This window comes from Phalacrocorax carbo, chromosome 7, assembly GCF_963921805.1.
Source record: "Phalacrocorax carbo chromosome 7, bPhaCar2.1, whole genome shotgun sequence".
In the NCBI taxonomy this organism is placed as follows: domain Eukaryota; kingdom Metazoa; phylum Chordata; class Aves; order Suliformes; family Phalacrocoracidae; genus Phalacrocorax; species Phalacrocorax carbo.
In genome coordinates, this window is record NC_087519.1 from 13,032,405 (window position 1) to 13,045,784 (window position 13,380).

The 13,380-nt window shown below is 44.9% G+C and overlaps 1 protein-coding gene across 11 annotated transcripts in view; it reads right to left on the minus strand.

Annotated features, from left to right (window-relative positions):
• The window catches only part of SEMA6D (semaphorin 6D), a 31,860-nt gene extending 20,045 nt beyond the window's left edge, over positions 1-11,815 (minus strand). For 6 of the 11 annotated variants that reach the window (XM_064456391.1, XM_064456390.1, XM_064456386.1 and 3 more), the window contains exon 1: positions 11,446-11,563. The gene's annotated coding sequence lies outside the window, so the exon portion shown is untranslated. The other 5 variants (XM_064456387.1, XM_064456389.1, XM_064456385.1 and 2 more) reach the window with 3 other exon arrangements.
• Between the last annotated feature and the right edge of the window lie 1,565 nt (positions 11,816-13,380).

The window sequence follows — 13,380 nt, forward strand, 5'->3', positions numbered from 1 at the left end:
ACTACAGCCTGAGATTATCTTTTGATGTACAAATCACTTATGGTCCACTAACTGCGGGTTGAAAAACACTAGTTGAAAAGGGTATGGTTCAAATTCTGGGCTTCATGAAGTTAAAAGGCATGCTGGCAGTGACTCTGCTTTAGGGGGCTAAGGATTCACACGAGTTTACTTGTTGATTGTAACTGATATCAGGTAGGAGAAGTTTAACTTTTTCAGTCAGCTGCAGGAGAACAGCTTGCCAGTAAGGTGCTGGTGCAGGAGCTGGAGCTGCACTTCACTACTGCTTAGTATAGAAAGGTAGGCTGTTGCTGAATTTTGGTTTGCCAAGCAGGTCAATCTTTTCAGAAGACAAAACATTTAGAAGATGTATGAATGTGGTACAGGCCGTCTTCAGTGGTGCCCTAGACCCATTGTAGAAATGTATACATTGGCAATCATAGATGCACCAGAGTATTCACTCAGAATAGCACCTTAACCCCATTGTGCATGGAATAAAGTAACTCTAGAGCAGAGCCACATACTGGGGGAACCAGGCAAAAGTGTGTTTTGGTAGTCAAAGCAAGAAAATGCAGCATTTTTTCATCATGCAAGCCAAAATAGAAGACCGAGGGTCTAGTGGCTTGAACTCTAGAGAGGGAGCAAACACTTCTTTGTCCTATCTCCATTTTTTCGGTATTGGTCCTTTTTTCTATGTCTCACTGTGTGAAACAGGTATAATGAGTCATTTGCTTACAAGCCAGAAAGTATTCCACATAGATACAACATTCACCTTAAAAATCTGCATCAGTATTTACTATATACAAAGCAGGGGATTAGATTCCCTACTTAGGTCATACCTCCACATAGGTTTTCCAGTGATGCAATTGTTTTACAGTGTGCTAAGTCCTCCCAAAACAAGGGTACAACAGCTAGCATTGATGCACGTGTGATTTCCTTTTAATACTTTTTTCCCCCCCAAATGGCATTCCAGTATAAATGCATTTCTTCTAATGAAGGCTGACTTCAGTAAAGTTCCTGAAGGCAATGCCTGACACAGGGATTTACTGTACACTCAAATCTCAGAGATTGTCTGTGATGTGATAAAGCTGTATTGTGGAGTTTGGTGACAGATTGTTTCAGCTAATTATCAAATAACACTGAAAAATATTTGTTGTTATAATGAAAGAAAACTCTTAATTCTTATAGTCCCTTTTAGAAACTTACAGCATGATTTTGTATTAATAAATAGATCAGAAAAACGTTTTCTGTCCTATAAAGATACACTCAAATTTAAACTTGCAGTACATAGCCATCGTTACTTTCTATAAAAACTAAAATCTGCAGCTCTGAAGAAAAAATTTAGGATATTTGGAGCCATGATATTAATTGAGCATGAAAGTGCAAATAACAGGTCTGTTTTTTCAAGATAATACTTGACTTCTTTTAAGGTTTCTGCATTAACACCTCTTGATCTATGCCCAAGTAAAAAAAAGATAGTTTAATATTGAAGTGATGAAACCCTACCACTGAGTATCACAGCTTTCATCTTAATTGGCTTATGGTATTGCTAGTTATACTTCAGTTGTTCGCAGGCTTTTAACGTTACAGAAAGTGCACCCCTCTTGCTCCAGAACGAGCTGACAGAACGTTTGCAAAATGGATAGGGTGACTTTTAACGATGCAAGTATTTAGGGGTTGATTAGATGCACTTTGAGGGCTAAATTCTCCTGTGATCAAAAATTTACTTGAGCGCAAGGTAGTTTCAGCAGGAAAGGAAATAAAATGCTGAGCAAACTGTAAGTGATTGCTTCAATTATGTTTATTTTAAGTTAATTTTTGAGAGTGAATGTTAACTACCTTCCTTTACCAGGGTGACACAAAAGTCCTTCAGCTGAAGCCAACCTTTGATTTCAGCTTTGTTTTGCAAAGCTTCAGGACATGCTCCCCTTGAAAAGTTTGCCAAGGTTGAGCTATCAGTGATAAAGTGCAAGGTACTTTAACTTAAGCAGTACTCTGGATTCACCATTTTAGCAGGCCTGCATTTTATTAATTCAAACTGCTCGTGCCCAACTGAGACTGCCCTAGGAAATACTAAATTTATTTGTGAAAGTGTCCAAGGACTGGTGCAGAGAACATCAATACAGTGATGTTCAGGGTTTGTTCTATACTCTCAGCATTGATCCTCCATTAATTCCTGGCCATGGGCAGCAATGGTAGCACAAGTTCCTACCCCTGCCCCAACCCAAGGAAAGCAATGCCACGCTGCTGGGGGGAGCAGCTGTGGTTTAGCAGCATGAACTCCTGAGTGCCTCCAGTTCACAGCTGTGTCAGGTGTCTATGCTTTTGAATAGTGTTTTTTAGTCTGAAATACTTTTATCCTGAAAACTAGAGAGGACTCCTAAACCATCATGGCAAAGATCTAATTACTTACAGTAGTACATATAGGCTTGGAAACAACCAGACTGCCCCCCTTTTCCCCAAACAAAAGCCTAAAACCTAGACCAAAGTATTACCTATTCCTCCCTGTAGGAGGACTGGCTACAAATGTGGGTGAGTGCCATAAGTGAAGTAAGTATCCTTCCCACAAGCCCAGAGTACATGATTTACCTAGCAGAACTGCCACTCATTTCAGCATGATTAGGCATCATCTGATAAAGCAGCTCAGGGACAGGTATAAACCAGTATTTGCAGGTGAGGACATAATGAAGGTCTCAGGCACAACTTGCACAAGTCCAGCTAATGCTACAGCCATAGTGAATTGCTGGCAGCACCCCTGGGTCTCCTGTCTGTGAGCCCTGCAGTGGAGAAAGCAGCCTTCACCTTGAGCAGCGCTCCAGCTCCAACCCGCAAGATAAGCACTGCCCATTTTAGACCTGGCTGGAGCCCAGGAGGTCAGGGTTTGCCTACATGATGAAGGGAATGGGATATTTTGAAAGGGAAGGGAGGTTTGGGGGAGAGAATATGCCCCAATAAGCAGGACAGCTTAAGAAAAAAGCAGACTTGCACTGCGGCAAGGGCACATCTACTGTTGAACAGGCTGTGCCCCAGACCACGTTGCTGTCAACCTTGCCCCAGAAAGCATCACTTCTTCCCATCCACTGCTCTCCCCTGCTATAAGCATCCCTCTAGCATCTCAGTGCTGTGCCTTGCTGGAGCAGGGCACTTGCTGGCTTGAGTTGCTGCTGCTGCAAAAAAAGGGCTACTGCATGCTACTGCTCTCCCCTAAAAGAGAAAGGAAATGGCTGCTGGAAAATGCAAGGGGAGAGACAAGAGACTATCAACTGGCAAGAAACCCATCAGAGCAGCTCAAGCACTACATTGGTATTATCGGTATGCCATTCTGGGATCGGACAGCCAGTCTTGCCCACAGGAATACTGCCTTAGAGACAGGAGAACAATGTGTTTTTAACTAGCCTTGGTTTTTCTGCATGGACAAATCTGGTAGCTGGCCACCCAGTTACCTATTTGTACATGCAAAGCATGTGCTCTACCACTTTCCTGGGCACAATCAATTACATGTACAAAATGCAGGCATGAAAACCTGGAAGAAGCCTGAGCTCAAAGTTAATGATTACTATTATCTTGTTAAACATTAAAGATTAACTACAGTGAAAGGATGTGTTGAGATGTCTTTCCCAGGCTGGAAAGTAAATAGAGGGAGAGTTTTGGTTTTTTTCATCTCAAAGGCTACTCAGCATTTCGCATAATTGTTTAAACTGATGCTTTTATTTACCATAATATCAAAATGTAGTCACTTGCCACATGACTGCTCATATTTTCATTTGAGATGTCGTGCAGAAACACATGGAAATCTGGTGAAGGGAAACCAATTTTAGAACATGTTCCGAGCAATTGTTTTGCAGCACTGCCCTACAGTATGAAGTCTCTTACGTTTCTTAAATTGCCTAATCAAATGCAGACTCTGTTCCAGTCACGCTAAATTTTCACATAATAGCAGAAAAACACTTCTTTCTAGCCTAGCACTGAACAGTTGGATCACATTATTACATTTGCTGCTGTTGTAGTCCCTGAGTGTGTATTTGTAAATGTATGTATATACATGTTCACCACAGAGAGGGGACACCACTGGCGCTCATGCTGTAAGACCCTGGGGACAGTCAGAGGGGCAGAGGTGTGTCATGAGAAGTGCCCGTGCTGAACACCTCCTGGGAGCACCTGGCTTATCAAGAATGTAAAGGGGTAGCGGTGAGAAATTTATTTTTATTTATTTAAAAATCAGGTGTATTAGTGCAGGATTTGATCCAGCTGATTCCTCACCCTACAGTCTGGTGAAGTTATTAAGCTGATATAAATGCAGTTAGGTAAATTATACCCATATTGTTGCCAGTTTGGGTTTGGAGGCAGGATTGATATGATGTGCAGCCATGGCTATCCTGGCTCTGGGTCCCAAGCTTGAGCACATCCCTGTGCTGTATCACATCAGTTTGCAGAATTCTCTGCCTCATAGAACAGCTCACTTGCCATGGGCGAAACGCAACCTGCGGAGCCCACGCTCGGCAGTTGTTTGGAACAGGACGCAGCCATGCTGGGCACCAGCTCTCCCCTCCCCTGTCTTTTACTTGGGCTACATCACCTCACAATAACATTCCCCCTCTGTAAGGCAGGAAAGTATTTGCATCACACTATTTTGGCATTTTGAGTAGCGAGCCACAGAGAAGGCACAGATCAGACCTTTAAAAGTACAAAAAAAACCCCATTAAAAACAGTAACATATGGACCACAAGTGCTTGAATCAAGGTCACAAGGAAATCTGTGGCAAGTCAGGGAATGAGACTTAGGGCTTTAAAACTCTACATTACAGCCTGTCCCATTCTCCCCTCCATACCGGCCTCACAAGATCCCCAATACAATTGCAATGTTCCCCTAAATCCTTATGTTACCACTAGTAATAATGGGCCAGTGTAAGAATGTGACTGACTAATCATATGACCCACACACTATATATGTCTGCAGGTCTGGTTTTCCCTCTACAGCTGCACCAAATACCTTTAGGTTTGTGTTGGCATAGTTTGCCACATAAGAAAACTGTTCAATTGTGAGCGGTGCTTGTTATGTCTTTGGTGAGGATGAAACCCCGATCCTTTAGGGGGAGGAAAAGCCATAATCCACTCTTACAGTAAAACCTGTATAGTGGTACACAAGACAAAAAAAATTCTGTCCATACCCTTGCATGGAATCAGATTAATCCCCAAAGCATAGGATTTGATTATTTTTGTCCGAGGTTATCATTAAGGAAAAAACCTACATAATGCTAAAAATATCCACAAAGCATTTACTTTATGAAGAATATATGATTTACTGAGAAAAACTAAATTACTGGCTTTTCAGTGTTAATATTTGATAAACACGTGCTGGGTTAACCTGTCACAGAGAGCAGAAGTTTGCAAATTGAAAGAAACCATTCAACTCTGCAAGATGATTCCTCCCCTTTATTACTCCTTTCATGAGACGCCTGGGGACATTGTTCACACACTGTTGACAGCTTTCACACCACTGCTTTTCCTCTGTTATCCTTACCCCTCTCTTCGGCACTTGTCTCCAGGTGGCAATACACAAAAGAGCTATATTTGCAAGGGGTGCCAATGCTGGCTCTTGGACAACTGTTAGAAAGCCAGAGGGCCCTCTCCTGCCTTGCAGCTCAGTTGGTTCAAGTTGCTTCCACAGGGCACTGAGTCTCCCTGACCCACCAGGCAGCACTCTGGTATTTAACACCTGGGTGCTGCACCACTCAGGGAACATGCAGACTGCTTACAGCCCTTTCTTGTTTTTAACTACCATTATATTAACAGGCAGAGCCGCAGCTCCCTCACTAATACTGGACTACATTCAAACACCATTTAAAATTTTAATACTGTAACCTTAACTATATACTGAGGCTTTTGTAAGTTAAATACACATATTTCTTCTCTGAAGCCTCCCAAACCAGGATGCTTACGCAGCCCAATAGGACACATAAGTGTTCACACAACATGGGAAGGGGGTACCCAAGCAGAGGGATATATAAACAAGGGCTTGAAATAGAAGCATGAGAATTTTCTTTTGACCCTAAAGTGCATCTGTCGTGATAGACGTACACAGAAATAGCAACAACGCTTTCTGCTGGTGCTGCAGCTCCTGCAGTCCCTATCCACCACCAGCACCCATAAACATTCCTGGGAAGCACAGCAGCAGCACTTGAGGGAAATACCTTTTGTTTCACGCTCCAATAAAACTCTGAGGAAGGTCCAATGCAATGGAGGTGTGAGCTTGTACCTTATTGCTGCTCAGGAAAGCAGAGACCCATCTGTCATGACCATTTGGCGTAAGAGACATGAACTATGTGGCTCATGTTAAGAAACGCCTGCTATTGCAGTAATAGCTGAGCTGAGTGACCAGCTGATCACCTCTCATCATCTCTTCTGAGGTTTCACTCCCACCTCTGGTGGGCAGCCAGTCTGTGATGCTGGTCCCTGCTGCTCACTTGTTACCTTTCCAGATGAGTACCTCTGTGTTTGCTTCCCTGCTGCCCCTCATGCACTTGAAGAGCCCCCCAGCATGCATCTGCCAATTAACTCCTAATTCTCATCCCAAGCCCTCTTCAAAGCTCTCCTTTGCCTCTGATGCCTACAAGCATACGTGCCCTTTTTCCCTGACACACACAGCTCAGCTATGTTTAGACGGCTTGTGCACTAACACGGCTGCTGATTATGCAGGCCAACCCGGCTCTCCTGCTTCTAGCCACTGCCTGACTGTATCCATCTGCTGTCTCTTCTCTCAAACCATCTACTGTGCAGAACAGGAGCCATCCTTTTTATTCTGTGTTTATCCACTGCCTATTGAATTAGAAACCTGGGCTGCAATTTGGCTCTTAGATGCAATGGTTGAAAAAATAAAACCAAAACAGAACACACCAAACAAAAGAATCCTACAGCAACAAACAACCCTTTTGCAAGAAGAGTATCTGTGTGCAAATACAACCTCTGTAATGTTACCAAGGTCAGGCAGACCAAGGCCAATCTGCTGCGTGAGAATATAAATCACAGCTGTCCAGGGACTGATTTCATTTACAAGGTTTGTAACCACTCCGGACAGAACAAATGTCTCCTGCTTGAGTTCCTTGCTCCTCCTCTTCCACCACCACCAGTTTACTCCTCCACTTCCACCCAGCCCCTCCCTGTGTGGTAACACCTCTTGACCTCCTTTGCTCTTGAAAGCAAACGTTCTCTTCTACCAAGAAAGCTGTGGCTCACACATGACAGACAGCCATGCTAGACCAAATTATATAAATTATGCAAAAATCCCAACAAGTAAAATTAGCACAGAGCCACAAGTACATTCACCTGCTAGTTACCTGCCATTCATAGCACGTGCCAGAATTAAAACAATAAATCCTGTAACGACTTCTTTCCTATTGCATTCATAGATCTGCAGAACAAACCAAGGAAAGCATCTGTAGCAAGTATTAGAGTCTGGGCACAGATCCTGTGAAATCACATGGTTTCCGTTGTGGAACTAAAAAGGCTTCTACAAGAATGTGTGAAATACACAGCCGAAATTCTCCATTTCTTTCTGTACTCTTTGGCTGTTTGCATGGCAAAGTTAAAGCATCAAGTTCTGTTTCTTTAGCTGGCGGCTTTCAAAGCAGACCCCCGATCTGCAAATTGAAAGAGCACAGGATTCAGCTAGGAAGCTCCCTCTCGAGTACGTACGGAGTTAATATAATCCCACTCCAAACAACAGGTTGCTGTCTCCAAACTGGAGCCTTGAAAAGTCCAGTGGTTGCCTCCCTCCTCACAGCCATTTTGTAGCCCCTCTGCAGGTGTGCCCACTCAGCTGCAGCAGGGCTGGGCAGGGGTGCCAAAACTAAAGAAACTTCACCTTCTGGATGTTAACTTTAGTCACCTTAGCCAGACAATGCTGCCAGTGGTGTGGAAGAAAAAACTGCTGTAGCCAGCTGTGCTGTTCACAGTTGGATGGTTTCTGTGTAGCTCCAAATGGTTATGGGAGCCAGTAGCCTGTTGTGGCCAAGGACAGGATGATGGATGGCCTACACACACTGTCCAAGCAGGGAGAATGGCAGAAGTTCACTTCAGGGTTGTTAAAATGCTAATCTGGTTTAGTTAACAAAAGCCGAATGGAATCGAAAAGTTAGGGAAATAAACACTACTCATATGTTATGTATGTGCACTACAGATTTGATCTCTGTGGTTAACACAAACATTTGACTTTGGAAGTGGGACAAGTCAAGAGTCTTCCTGTTTGACTAAACTGAATCAACTTCTGATATTAGCTGTGCTGTAATTACTGTCAAGCCACAACGAGAGAAAGTGGGCTACACATAGCTCCAGAAAACAGCATCGGAAGAGCAGTTAATATGATTTTCACTGCACACCTCTTCCATGTGACATGGGAACAAATCAGAACCTACTTTCTTTCGAACTTGAGGCTGGTAGCTATTCACAGAACAACTAACAACTTAATAAAACGGCTTAGATGGATTTTAACGGTAACTGCAATAGCTTATCTGATGCATAAGAAAAGAGATCATCTGTTCTAACAGCAGTTTTGACGAAAGCAACATTTGAACTGTTTTAATTACATACAGAGCTGCTAAGACTGAAAATAACTTGTACTACCCAATGCAAGTAATATGCCTTCCATCTTAATTACTTGTGGAGCAAAATATTACTTTATCCAGTGGAAAGACATTGATTTTTTTTTTTCAAACTGGAATTATAGGTATGTTTAACACATGAGTATGTAATCAACCACCATCTCCTCTGTTCAGTAAGCAAAGCAAACACATAGCTTATTCCTTGAAAAATATCAGAGACTGCAACATAAACAAGCTCAACAAAAACGTATAGAGCACATACACTGTTGATGTAACTGTTTCCTTTGTCTTACAAAGAAAGGCTAGAACTGAAATAGTCTCTGTCATATCACTTGTATGACACTCAGTGAAAACTGACTGTATTTACATAGGACCTCCACTTGACTTCATATTTCAAATTTATTTTTTTCAGAAGCAAGTACAACCAAAGCATTTCAGCATTTTTATACAGGTTCCATCCAGGTAACTGGGCTTCACCCTACTTCAAAGGATGCTAAACCCTGTGTTAAGTGCAATAGTGTTTTTAAAAGACTTTAAAACCCATTAAAATCAAGAGCTACAATCTGCATGTGACCTACTATAGTAAGACCAGAAGATATGTTATTACAAATCCCTAATACATGCTTTGAAGTGAGCTTCTATGATGTACTTTTCTTTACCTTCACATACCTCATATAACAGGGCAGATCAGATCGAAGACTCATTTAGTCAGAATTAACTACATATATAATTAAGCATTCTATCTAAATGTGCACTCTTCATAAGTCTACATCAAAGTCACGGCAGCTCCAAGGGCTACAGTATCTGCTGTAATAGTCAGCTCAGATAAGCCATACAGAAGAGGTAGAAACGTTCAGATGGTCCAGCTCAAAGGGCACGAGAGGATAGGGGGAAAAAGCCCACAGCCATACAGCTGGTTTGTAGAGCTTTGACAGGGCCATCACTGTATTCCTGGCACACACTCCTGCATCACACAAAGCACGTTTCGAAGATGTTATCTTTGTTGCATCGTGACCATAAATGAGAACAGGTAGTGACTGCAGAATACGAGGAAGGTAACCGTTCACTGTAACCAAAGGTGCAGATGGAAGTGAGAAGCCAGTTAAATAAACTAATTTAGAGCCTCTGGTTCATACTTCTTTTGGCTGTCCTTTCAAAAACAAATCACTGCTACATGATTCAGAATGCTAATAAATTCCTACTACAAACTTATTCTTCCTGTTTTTGAAAGCGCTGAGCTTTATATTAGTTAATATAAAAAGTGTTAAAGTTCATTATTATATAGAAAAGAAATCAGAGTGCTCAACTGGCAATTTGTATTTATCTAAGCCAGAGTAAATGTTTATACAGTATCTGCCAACATAACAAAATATGCCTGTCACTTACTACATTAAGCATGATTACATACAGCTTAATTTACTGAATAGTAACTTAAGTAGACTTTAGAGGTGCATACAATTTTATAGCATGAATAAAGCAGGAAAAACGCCTATTCTCTCTGCCACAAAAGTGATTGCAAAGCTTTACAATGAGCTTCCTGTTGGACTGGGGGAAAAGGAGAGAACCTCAGAAAACTCTCTGTGAAAGTATTTGTATGTGAGAGCAATAGACCAGCAGTAAAAGCCTGTAAGACAGTAGGAAGCTGTTCTTTCAAATATCATTTAAGTAAATTAATAAACATCATTAAGGAAAGACTAACAACTTAGAAGACAAAGGTATCCCACTACAGCTGCACGTTTTCCTCCAAAGGAAATACCTAGGGAAAAATGTCACACATTTACAGAGCACTGAACGGTATTTTAGAGGAAGTTTGCTGTAATTCCTGCACATTATGTGTGAGGCGTGTGTGTCTGTGTACATGGATAAGCTACAATACCATCTGTACAGCAAGTGCCACATATGTGAGCATTATGAACCATCATTGCTGCTGCTGCTATGCTCAAAAGTAAATGTATTCTAAGACACACACACAAATACAAATGACTTCACACACCGAGGGCCGAATTTCACTCAAATTGCTCACGTTGATGCAGGTGATACAGACAGAATCTTGACCAGAAGTAAGAAACAACTCAAGGATTGTCAAAAACCCACTAATTTAGGACTAGCCATATTCACGCTAACAAGTGGGATATCCACCGGAACTACGATGTTTTCCATACATCAACCTAAAGCATGCTTAATCGCATTTTCCAACTCGCAAGATAAAACACAATGACAATCATAAAAAAACCCAACAAAACAATCCTTTAAAACACAGGCATAATATCCACCTAGAAATATCTGTGTGACCTTTCATTTCCATCCAGCGCGTATAAATAATAAAGAAGGCTTTGAACCCTTTCTAATTACTCCCTGAAAGCTGCTGTATCGGTTTCTGCAGTGCTGAAATGCTCCCCCCCCAAAAAAAAAAAAAAAAAAGTAAAGTTTCTCCGCTCTGCACCTGAACGGAGCATTGTTTTCAGCAGGAGGCGAGGAGGAGGGAGCGGAGCTACCCCTGCCTCTGCGCGGAGATAATTCAGAACTGACTCTAGTATTTGTTTCCATCCATAATTGATGGGGAGCTTGAAACACAGCTCCCTCTGCCTCCCAGCGCCCGGCTGCTGCCGGGGAGCCCGTAAATCACGCCTCGCTGGGCACCCGCGCCGCCGCCGCGCCGAGCCCCCGGGGGCCGGCCCGGCTCAGCCCCCGACCCAGCGCCGGCCCGAACTCACCCCGAGCGCCCGGGGACGATTTCGCCGGGGATAAACTGAACAGCTCCGCTTCGGCTCCCCGTTCCCCGGCCAGCGCCGGCTCCCTCAGCGGCCGCCGCCCCCCGCCCGGCTCGGCAGCGCCGCCGCGGCCCCGCGTACCTGCCGCTGCCCACGGCCGCCGCCCGCCGGCGGGGCTGCCGCCTCCGCCCGCCGTCCCCCGCCGGGCGCCCCATCCCGGCGCTCCACTCGGTGCCGAGCCAGCGCGGGGGAGGCGCGCCCCGCAGAGCCCACCCCTTCCCGCCTGCCTGTTTTTTCTCCCCCCTCCTCCCCTCCCTCCCCGCCTTTAATGTATTTACTCTCGCCCGCCCCTCGCCGCGCCGCGCTGTCCCGCCGCGCCCGGCCCCGCTCCGCCCCCCGCCCCCGCGCACACACCGCCCGGGCGCAGCCGCCGCCGGCCCCGCCGGGAGCGCGGCCAACTTTTCCGTTGTGGCCCCGTCGCCGCCGGGAGCGCGGCCTCTCGGCGGCGGCAGCCCGGCCCCCGGCGGCGGCGCTCCGCGGCGAGCCGCGCCATGGCGGGGCGGGGGCGGCACCGCCCCGGCCGCTGCCCCCGGCCGCCGCCGAGAGGCCGCGGCTGCTGGCGCGGGGCTTCCGCAAACTTCGCCGGTAGTTTTACCCCTCCCAAAGCACCTCGGTGAACCGGCCTCCCCCCCCGCCGCCCGTCCCGCCTCCGCAGGCGCGGAGGTGCGCGGCTGGGGCGAAGCCATCGAGAAGGGAAAGCCATCAGGGCTCAGGAAGGCGGCGCGCTCATCGCCGGCGCTACCTTCGCTTCTTAATACAGACATCTTCTACTTCGAAAGAAAAAGTCATTGCGAGCAATGCAGTTTTGCAGGCTAACGAGACTCGATTTTGCAGACGAGTACTTCGCGTGTGGTGGTGGTGGCGGGAGGAATGTCCTTGAAATGACATCTTTTTAAGTGCCTGTCCAAAATCCCCTCAGATATTCCAAAAACAAGCGGTTTAATCGCAGAAATGAAATCCAGGAAATAGCTGTCACTAATTCATTTTTCTTCACATGAAATATAAATTAATTAAGGCATCAAGTGCCACAAAATATTTTGGATGTCCCTGCAAGAAAGAAAAGAAAGGATTACTCGCCAAAGTGTATCATCATGCTTGTTTTATGGGAAATCAGAAAAATTCTGAGTAAAAATAATACAGAGTTTTGGCTGGGGAAACATCCCTGTTATTCACATGCAATTCCCTGCCCCTCAGCTGGGCATTGCCTGCGCAGCAAGTCCTTGGGCAGGTTGCTCCCCACGGCACTCCTGCCCCTCTGGAAGACAAGTGCTTGATACTCCCAAGCGATATTTTGGGCTGATCCTGCAGGTTTTTTACACATGCACCGCTCGCAGCGGGAGTGTTGCCTCTTGAGAACTGATTCGTCTAAGCAAGGGTGCCAGGATTTGGCCCATATTAAATTCTCTTTAGAGATGGTGCCAACAAAATCTCTCAGCCATGGGAATAGGACGGTTTTGGCAACTCAGTCCCTTGGCTGTCTCCCTCTGATGTTTCCTAGTGGTGACAGGCTAAAGGCAACATCATTATGGGCTTCCTCACAGCAAACACAGCACGGCTATGTTGCACCCCAGGAGCTGCTGCCTGGTTAAAGGTGTAAGGACATTATTTTCTCTTTCTCAGGGACAGCCCTAATCTGAAAACCATCAAAATTTGCACAGTGCATGAAAATGCTGCGTTAGAGACTAGTCACTTGGTTAGGAATCAAATTGCAGCCTGAGAACAAAAAGGCTTAGACTGCCTCAAAGAGAAGGATTTGGTTCACAGAATAGCTCTGTGGCCTTTTCGCTGGAAGTCAAACACTTGGAGCAGACCCACTATTGTGTGGATTCAGAGGGGGTTCGGGTACCTAGGTGCAACCTACCCACACCAGCACATTACAAATGTGGGATTTGCTTCTTGGATTTTTAAATGCCTGATGGTGGTGCCAGCCCGAAAAACTGCAGTCCTAGAAGAGCCACCCATATTTTCATTCAATACACCCTTTTTGTGACTGGCATGTAGAAATTACTCTGCAAT